This window comes from Vicugna pacos, chromosome 5 (genome assembly GCF_048564905.1).
Source record: "Vicugna pacos chromosome 5, VicPac4, whole genome shotgun sequence".
In the NCBI taxonomy this organism is placed as follows: domain Eukaryota; kingdom Metazoa; phylum Chordata; class Mammalia; order Artiodactyla; family Camelidae; genus Vicugna; species Vicugna pacos.
The window spans coordinates 5,038,792-5,048,504 of NC_132991.1; the positions used below are offsets into that span (position 1 = coordinate 5,038,792).

The window sequence follows — 9,713 nt, forward strand, 5'->3', positions numbered from 1 at the left end:
GTAGTTGAGGTGTTCACAGCTTTTTCTATGCAGATAATGATTGATTCATGAAAAGGGCAAGACTGAATGTATTGCCAATGGGCTGGACAGACTTTGAAACTCTGTAGAAGTTCCAAACGGGAAGCACGTGTCCCCCTCCTCACCTTCATCCCTGCCCCATGTGCTCCTCTGAGTAGCATGGACCTGAAAGTCAAGACAAAACCAGACTCCATTTCTGGTTCCACCATCTAACCCTGAGTTTCCTTTCCTTTAGATGTAGCTTCAGTATTGAATCTATGGAATACGAAACAATCAGGATTATGAATGGGGTTAACCTACAGAGGTGATCTGTGAGTGACAAAGCCCATTCTTTACCTATGAATGTGTACGTGTTGGGAGTTACTCTCTTCAGCATCAACACTGACCACATCACAGGTGTAGAAGGGTGGGTGAGATCTTTATCCTCATGGTGCATTTAAATGTTGTGAAAGGATCATAACCAAGTCACAGATACATTGCTGGCATTCCACGTGCCTTTGTTATCATCATGGAAATATTAGAATTCTCCATCATGGCCGGAGAGCAGCAGTGAGGCTTGATCAGTCATTTTTCTGACCCCTATCCCGACCTGACTGTTCGCTAAAATTCCACTCTCATCTCCACCAGGAAGTCCAGTCTCAGGAAAGCCCTGTGCCTCGAAACTGTGGTGCTGAATCTTTTAAATTGTACATTTAGAAGGTTCTCCTTGGGAGAGGTATGCGTATCACTTACTGTCATCATACGGTGTGAAAATATGGAAATGGAGAGAGATGGTTTTCAGATAAAAGCTCAGCTCTTGCGGTAACTGACTTAACAAATATGTGTTAGGCATGTAGCGTGCGTCCCTGGCTCCGTGCTAAGCTCTGTCACGTACTGATTTTGTGGTGGTGAGTAAATTAAAGATTTTACCTATAGGGAGAAGCGTAACCGTTATAGAATAGTATACAGTAGGTGCTCATTATATGACAAGCAGCTGTCATTGACACCATCTGCAAAAATACACGTAATAATATATTTTAAAGTACTTAACAGTGAGTCGGCTTGCAGTGGGTGTTGCATATGTGTAGATCTGGTATTGAATCTGCTGAATATTAATGTGTTGTCAACTGTCTACATGGTAGGCATTTCAAAGACAACAGGAGGGCTTTGTATCCAAAGCAATCTCCATTTTAGCACGACAAGGGATCTCACGGTTCTAACAAATTGTTATTCTCAACTCACCACCGCCATTCTACTTAGATACAGCTTTGAGAGGACAGGTGGGAGGAGGGTTTGATAAGAATATTGGAAAATGAAATTCCATAAGATAAGGACAAATGAACAAGAGCTAATGTTTTTGAAAGTAACTCTCCCAGGCACTTATTAGATCCTTGCAAATTTGACTCTCATAAAACCTTATAAAATGGATACTATCTCCACTTTTCACAGGAGAAAATGAAGCTTAGATAAGGTACACACATTGGCCAAGAATCCCTCGCTGATAGAAGGTGCTGCTGGACTCTGAAACGGGGTTGGTTAGTTTAAACACTGACAAGTTTGTATGCAGTTGAAAGTAGAAAAAAATTGTTTTTTTCAAAGAAAATGTGAGAATAATAGAGAGGAGAAAAAAACAAGCAGGAGAAAGAGTAGCCTCTAGAGTCAGGGAACTTGTTTCGGGTGGTAAGAATGCATGTACGGACAGTGCTTTCTGCTTTGCAATGTGCTGATGTAAAGTGGCTTCTTTACTGTAGCATCAGGGCTTCCTAGAAGTGTGTCATGAACAAAAATCATTAATGAGAACAAGGTCAATGGTAAAAGAAGAAATAAGGCAAAAAGAAATAAGGAAAAAAGAGGAATAGGAAGACAATTATGTTCGGGGCCAAGAGACTGGGATTCAGGCAGTTGGCTACAACGTGGTGACTGAGAATCACTGAATATAAGACGTCTAGTTGGAAGTCGCTCTTCCCAACACAAACAGATGTTCAGTGAAGATGTTTTGGTGCTAGAGTTGGCTTGGGATTCACTAAGGTATGTAACATATTGAACAGGACTCTGGAAGATTTTCTAGGGGAGAGAGAAGCCTCGGCAGGGCATCATGGTCCTGCCAAATGAAGTGGCGAGGGAGCACGTGATGGCTGCAAACGTCCACTGTGAAGAGGGTGAGGAGACCGTGGCTGCACTTCACCCTGAAGACTCTGCCAGAAACTGAGGGAACGGGGGGGGGGGTCAAGATGAGGATCCAGAACTATTTGACTTGCACGAGATTAGGCATTTGAAAACTCATCTCGCACAAAAATCTGGGCATGATTGTTTAAGCAGCTTTATTCATAATCACCAAATACTGGAAGCAATCAAGATCTCCTTCAATCGGTGAACGAATAAACGTATTGTGCTGCAACCATAAAACGGAATATTTTCAGAGATAAAAAGACATGAGCCGTCAAGCCACAAAAAGTGATGGATCGATCTTAAATGCATATGCTACGTGGAAGAAGCAAGTATGAAAAGGCTGCACACTGGGACTGCGTGATTCCAAATATATGACGTTCTGGAAATGGCAAAAGTATAGCAGTGGTGGCTGAGGCAAAATGGCAGTGGTTGCCCAGAGTTTGAGGAGAGAGGTAGGGTGATTAGGTTAAATACAGGGGAGTTTTTAGAGTGGTGAAATTATTCTGAACGATACTGAAGATAGATGTCAAAATCGATAGAACTTTCCAGCAAAAGGAATGAAACTTAATGCATGCCAAAAAAATTTAGACAGGGAGGAATCTCAGGATAGAATGCAGAATGTAACAAGAGACTCTCACTGTGTTAAAAATGTCTAAAACCACCTCTCTGAATGGGGGAGGATGCAGTGGTAACTTTGGATATGAATGGAATCTGCAGGTCTAAAGGTAAAAGAAACTATACATAAGCATTGTACTCTAGTTGGCAAAGTTTCTTCCCGTGGGATTATTACTTAATAATTCTGATATTGCTATACATGTAGATTGGAACTGTACAGTTAAGTCATCTGGACAATTAAGGTGGAGGATGGGAGATGGGTTCTCTCCTGGTGGAACAGAAGGTTAGAGACAAGAAGGAAGGAGGCCAGAATGGTCCACATGATGGTAGCTTTAAGTTGTAGACATCCCTGTAATAGAGACATGTACAGATAGACAAATATACTCGTGTTAGTGTTCCCATGTGTGCCCCCTTGCTCTGTCAGCTGGGAGCGTCTAGACACAGCAACACCCCAGGAGCAATGAGCACATCTGCACCCAGATGTTGGCTTCTAAGACCATTCTCCAATGAAAAGAACCAGGGATCCTTGGAGAAATGCCTGATTCCATGACTGGGGCTGGGAGAACACAGGAGGAGCCTGGAATATCTTGTAGCACCAGAAAATAAGGTAATGCTCAAATTAAAACACACACACACACACACACACAATGATAAGAATATGTCAAAGGGACACAAGATTCAATGGAAGGAGCTTCCAAGGATTGAGGCTACAACAGTTTGAGCAAGAAAACAAAGGAGGTAGTGTTGGATTATAACCCAAAGTATAGTGAGTACAAACTGATTTTAATTCCTTATATTAAGTGGAGTAAGTCAGACAGAGAAAGACAAATATCATGTGATATCACTTATATGTGGAATCTAAAAAGAAATACAATTTTTTTTTACAAACCAAAAATAGACTCACAGACATAGAAAGCAAATTATCTTTGCCAAAGGGGAAGGGGCAGGGGGACAGGGATAAATCAGGAGTACGGAATTAACAGGTACAAACTACTATGTATTAAGCAGATAAACAACAGGGACCCACTGCACAGCACAGAGAACTATATTCAGTTTCTTGTAGTGAGCTATAATGGAAAAGAATCTGAAAAAAAAAGTATGTATAACTGAATCGCTTTCCTGTGCACCTGAAACTAACATTGTATATCAACTACACGTCAATAAAAATAAAATTAAAAAAAAAAACTTTTGAATAAGCAAACAAATGGGAGAGAACAGACATCTCTCATGAAGAAGAATCTCAAATGATTTATATAGACGCCTTGCCCTTGATATAGGGAAGCACAGCTCTCTACTCCTTGAGGGACTTTCTCCAAAAGAGCACAGTATAAGAAGTTGGGGGAAAGGGTGGAGGGTGTAGCTCAGTGGTAGAGTGCCCACCTTGCATGCACAAGGTCCTGGGTTCAATCCCCAGTACCTCCATTAAACAATGGATCAATCAGTCAATCAACAAACCTAATTATCTTCTCCCAAATAAATAAATAAGACAATAAAACATTAAAACAATTTTTTTAAGTGGGGAAAGAGTAAATTTACATTGGGGAAATGTGGTGAGCAGTATTCCCTTATCCAAGGGATCAAGGCTGACATCAGTGGTGATGGGTCATGTTCAGTGTGTGTCCTTGACGGGATGTCACGAGAGCAGGACTTCGCCCCTGTGGTCTTTCTCCCCAGGAAACGCACCCCAGTCTAATCATGCAAAAACATCAGGTGAATCCTAGTTGAGAGACAGTCTACGATACTTAGGCAGTGTGCCTAACTCTCATGAGAAAAGTCTGAAAAACGGTCATAGCCTAAAAAGTGTAAAGAATCTTGGTAACTAAATGTAATGGGATCTTGCACAGGACCCTGGAGAAGAGAAAGGATTTGGATGGAAATCGGGGAAATCTGAATAAAGCATACATTTTAGTTAATAACAATAAATCGATATTGGTTCGTTAATTACAGTAGACGTGCCATACTATTGTAGAATCTTGATGTGCTGGAGGCTGGGTGTGAGGTAAATAGAGACTTTCAGTGCTCCCTTCACCAGTTTCCTATAGATCTATAAAGCTGTTTCAGTATGAAATTTGTATAATTTTTTATATCAAAAAAACCCTTTAGGTAAATCTTGTCCGTGTATTTCAGGACTTTGAAATTAACCCTATGCTAAATTTTATGAGAGCTTCATAAAGCCCAGGTAATAAGAATTTGCCGATTCAAAGATTTCTCCTATGAAAAGCATAATGAGTGAAAAGAGAAAAAAGAGAGAGAAGCAGTCTGTTAGCTTCGCGGAGTCCTGGTGTATTTGTTTAGGGAAGGGCATTTCGTAAGCACAAATTATTGTCCTTAAAAATGCAAAGTTTGCGTATACACACACATCCGGATCAGCACAGGAGAGAATACTTACATGGCACTTGTTCCCAAATTCCACCTTCATTCAGCCTTTTGGGATTTGCATGATTTTTCCCAATTTGCACGTTTTCTCCTTGAAAAGATTCAATGCAGAATGAAGTCCGTGTATTCGAAATTTGCGAACGATGCCTCCCCCTCCTTTCTAGGAAAGGTGGACAGCATTCGCAAAAGCACAGATGTCTGGATTAGCGTGGTGTTCTATAGAAAGTCCTAAAACATGGTATGTTGCAAAAGAGACGCAGTAAATTCACTTCTATGTGAGACTATTTCCAGCCTGGGTTTCCAGCCACCTCTTTCCTCCCTTTCAGCAGGCAAGCTCCACAGAGAAAACGGATATTCACAGTCACTTTTCAGTCCAGTTTTTTTTTTTTTCACTAAGTGATGTTGTTGCACTGGTTAAATTACAATTATTATTTTATGCTGTATCAGTAAGATAACTCCAACAGGCTCTAATATGAAATATTACAAGTGTTAAAAAAGAAGTTAATGTATGTAAAGCTATTAGGATAGTACTGACAAGGCATTATTATTGCTTTTACTATTGATTATAATTGGTATTATAGGTGACAGTTATCAGCATGTGAAACAGATATTTTATATATACATATATAATATGTAGGTGTATATAACTTCCTACAGGTGCCTCAAATTCAGTGTCTAAAAATAAAACTATCTTGCTTCTCTCCAATCCCACTTCCCCAGTTAAGTTCCTTAACTCAGTGAATGCTGCGTGATTCAAAAATTCAGAAGTCAGTGAAGCATCCGTTCTTTTCATTTTACCTTCTAACTCTCTCCCGAGCGGACGACGTGACGACGTCTCAGATTCCCCGCCGTTACTACTGCGGCTCAGGACCTACGGACAGATTCTCAGCCCTGCTTCTGATGCTCTGACATCCGTGTCGTCTCAGACCTCCCTCAGACTCACATCCTCACTGTGCTGTGTTTTCCTTTTCTTCACAACCAGGCATCTGAACACCTCTCTGGGCTCATTCTTGTTATGCTTCATTTTACAACTCGTTCTTGAGTCAGTCTGAAGCATTTTAATTCTCTAAGCGGTCCATGTTTTCACTGTGCACATCCCCCATGTTCTAGAATGTTCTGTCACCTGCACTTGTTCACAGCTAGTTTCCGAATTCATCTCTGGTATCGTCTCCTCTCTGAAGCTTTCCTCCCACTTCCAAATTGGGATGATACAGTCCCTCCGTGCCACCTACACGTCCTATAAAAGAATCATAGTGCTTACCACGCTTTAAACCTGTCCAACTGAAGAGAAAGATTTTATACACAAAATATTACAAGACAAGAAAGCTCTGTGGGGATCAGATTAAGAATAATCTTGAAGGAAGCGACAGAAAAGATGCTTTTGGGGGCTTTTGATTCTTTAGAGCCAACCACTGCATTCATGTTAGCAGCAATGTCTTAGCGACTTTTCTGCACCACTCACTGTGCTAGGCATTTTGTACACAGTACATTAGAACACTGTCATCACAACCCTAAACCGAGAGAAAGGGCCTTCGCTGGCATTGCCTACAGTCAAACAAGTCATAAGGAACCAAGGAAAGAATTCTAGTCGAATTCTACGCGTCCAAAGTCCATCCTGTTTTCCTGCTCCCTCTGATTACAAACGAGGCTCCAGGTTATTGTCACAAGATGTGGCAGCCTGGGGTTGACCCTCCCCAACCATTTCTAATGACATTTAGATTAATAATCAAATCTTCTTTAAAGAACAAAAAGTAGTGTCCATGCCTAGAACTGAATGGTCTATGACAACTTGGAGAAAAAAAAAAAAAATCACTGCATATTTTGGAAACCCTCACTTTTGAGAGCTCTGGTTCTTAAACTGTCTGAAAGTTCCCAAGAAATAAGTTTCTTACAGACCTGGCTTCTCTCAGCAGCTTGCTGCCGCACAGTATGGAAAGGCTGAGCTGTTTTTGAAGAAGCATTTTCAGGTTGGAAAGTCTTTTGCACAGCCTTCCATGAAATGTTTCAAGTCCCTAACAACCCACATTACAGAACAAATGAGGATATATGGTCCTCGCCCCGTGAGGTTTCTCTCTATCTGGAGGGATTATTTCCTGGTTTTGCAGACACAAATCACTTTTTAATGATCTTTCCCATTTGGATGTTTGATCTCCTACAGAGCTATTGGGTGTATTCAGTGATATTTAATGAATAGGAGCAGCACAGAATCTAAAGCAAGGGAGGGAATGGTCCATCGACTCTGACTCCGGCACCATTCAAATATCTTAAGACCTAATATTCTACTTTAAGACAGATCCTTTGAAGTCATCTTTGTGTAATTTCTAGGAGGCACCCTGATAACTGATCAGAAACGTTCTGTCAGCTCTGTAGGCATTAAAATCCTCAGAGAACAGACTCTGTTAGTGAGTCAATGCCATCAGACACTGCAGGTTAAATTTCCCTTGGAGAATTTTCTTAGGTTAGCACGTCAAGAGACAAATACCATCACCAAATTATGCCTGCATCCTGACAGAAGACACGGGAAGAGAAAAATAATTCTCCTGGTGAGTGGCCTTTAAGTCTCCTTGAGATAAGACTTTCTTACTCTGGGAAGACAATGTTTTTAGCTTTCTCCTCTACCTGTCCCATTCTCTTCTCCCAAACAATGCATCACCATCTTGGACACATGGATTCAATGTTTCTTCATGTTTTTTTAATCACTGGCCACTGTAAATATGAACACATATGAAACATGTTTTGGGCTCATGTGACAGGAATAGTAAGGTTTTCCAAGAAAACATTCATGATGTCTTCAAGGTGCACCTGAGAGATGGAGCCCATGAAAACAAGACAGCTCCTCCTCAAAGCCAGCAGACGTCCCACCATGTCCCTAATGCTTTAGGAGATACCTCAATTTACAACGACCATGTTGGAGCTTGTAAGCCCCAAGTTCTTCGAAAACATTTCAGAGTATTTTGGTAGGTGTTCTTTATGAGTTTGTATTTAGAAAATCCCATTTTCTTGTCTAAATGCTGAATTTCTTGAATACCAAGCTCTGACCATATGAATCTTATTTATCGTTGTATCCAGATGGTCTAAACTGACTTTCAGACCTACTGTAGTTTTGTTTGTACTACATTCTAGACAAAATAACTTGGATTCATTTTCAGCTCCCTACCTGCCCCTTCACCTTAGCCATTCTGCTCAGCATCCAGTCTGTCCAGTTCCTTAACTCTGAATTTTGGAAATATCTTCTCAAGTTCTGATGACTTATTCAATAAATTGTAAACCAGGTGCCATATTCTCGGTATCCCTCTGAAGATGTGAATGCCTCAACTATGGGATGTCCACTTCTGTTGATTTGGGCTCCTTCCATCTTGGTTGAATTTCAAATCTTAATAAGTTTTCATTATTACGTTTTGACAAAGCCCCGCTTAACTGTCTGGGTTGTTTGTTAAAACCTGCCAGCTGATTTCTTCCAATACCTTTTCAATCCCCTTTGATCATTCTTCCCCTTCTGGGACCCCTACTATGCGAAGATTGGCACAATGGTGGGAGGCAGGGTATGTGCTAAAGGTCATGATCAGTTTCCCCCTGGGGACTGGGGATGTCCTGCCCTCCTCTTGCCTTGAGACAGTGGCCAAGTGAGCAGCTTCCCACTGACTTGACCTCTAGGCAAACGCCCTGCAGGCAGCTCCTTCCTGTGAGCAAGGTGGCCAGATGAGCCTGCAGGTTTATCTCCTCTCAGTACAACTCCTTTAATCCCTTGACTTCTCCTATCTGGTTGTGAGAATTTCCCTAGGGCTTCTCTTGACTGTGTTTCAGGCTGTGCTATTCCCTGGATTCATCTTTCTAGCTCTTTGGCTCATTTTTGCTTTCTAAATTTGGAAAATCTTCAACACGTATGGTCTATGAGTGGCACTTTTTAAGTTTGGCCCAATGAGTGTTTAATGCATAATGATTTGTTGCGCTTGTACTATGTTCTAGGGTTCAGGGTTCAGCATGAACCACCAGGACAAAGGCCCTGTTCTGCTGCATCAGTTTGGAGAATAAGACAATCAAGGAAATATATAGAGTTCAGCGATCAAGTTTAAGTGCTGCCAAACTTGAAAAAAGGAAAAGGGAGGAAAGAAAGAAAGAAAGAAAGAAAGAAAGAAAGAAAGAAAGAAAGAAAGAAAGAAAGAAAGAAAGAAAGAAAGAAAGAAAGAAAGAAAGAAAGAGAGAGAGAAAGAAAGAGAGAAAGAAAGAAAGAAAGAAAGAAAGAAAGAAAGAAAGAAAGAAAGAAAGAAAGAAAGAAAGAAGAAAGGAAGGAAGGAAGGAAGGAAGGAAAGAAGGAAGGAAGGAAGGAAGGAAGGAAGGAAGGAAGGAAGAGGAGAAGGAGAGGAAGGAAGGAGCGAAGGAGAGGAAGGAGGAGGAGACGGCAGGGGACGTAAAGAGCAGGCGGTCGGGGTACGCTGTTCCCATTGAGTGGAGCCTGGAGTATCTCTGAGGACGTACCCTTTGAACAGCCACACGAACTGAACGAAAGAAGCATGGATTCAACTGGGAGAAGAGAAACATAAAGTGCGAAGCTCTGA

The 9,713-nt window shown here is 41.2% G+C and overlaps 1 long non-coding RNA gene across 1 annotated transcript; it reads left to right on the plus strand.

Moving 5' to 3' along the window:
- The first annotated feature begins 561 nt into the window (after window positions 1–561).
- On the plus strand, window positions 562–9,259 carry LOC140696554 (uncharacterized). The gene is made up of 2 exons (XR_012073019.1): window positions 562–733; window positions 9,124–9,259. It is a non-coding gene; the product is annotated as an uncharacterized lncRNA (long non-coding RNA).
- Window positions 9,260–9,713: the final 454 nt, after the last annotated feature.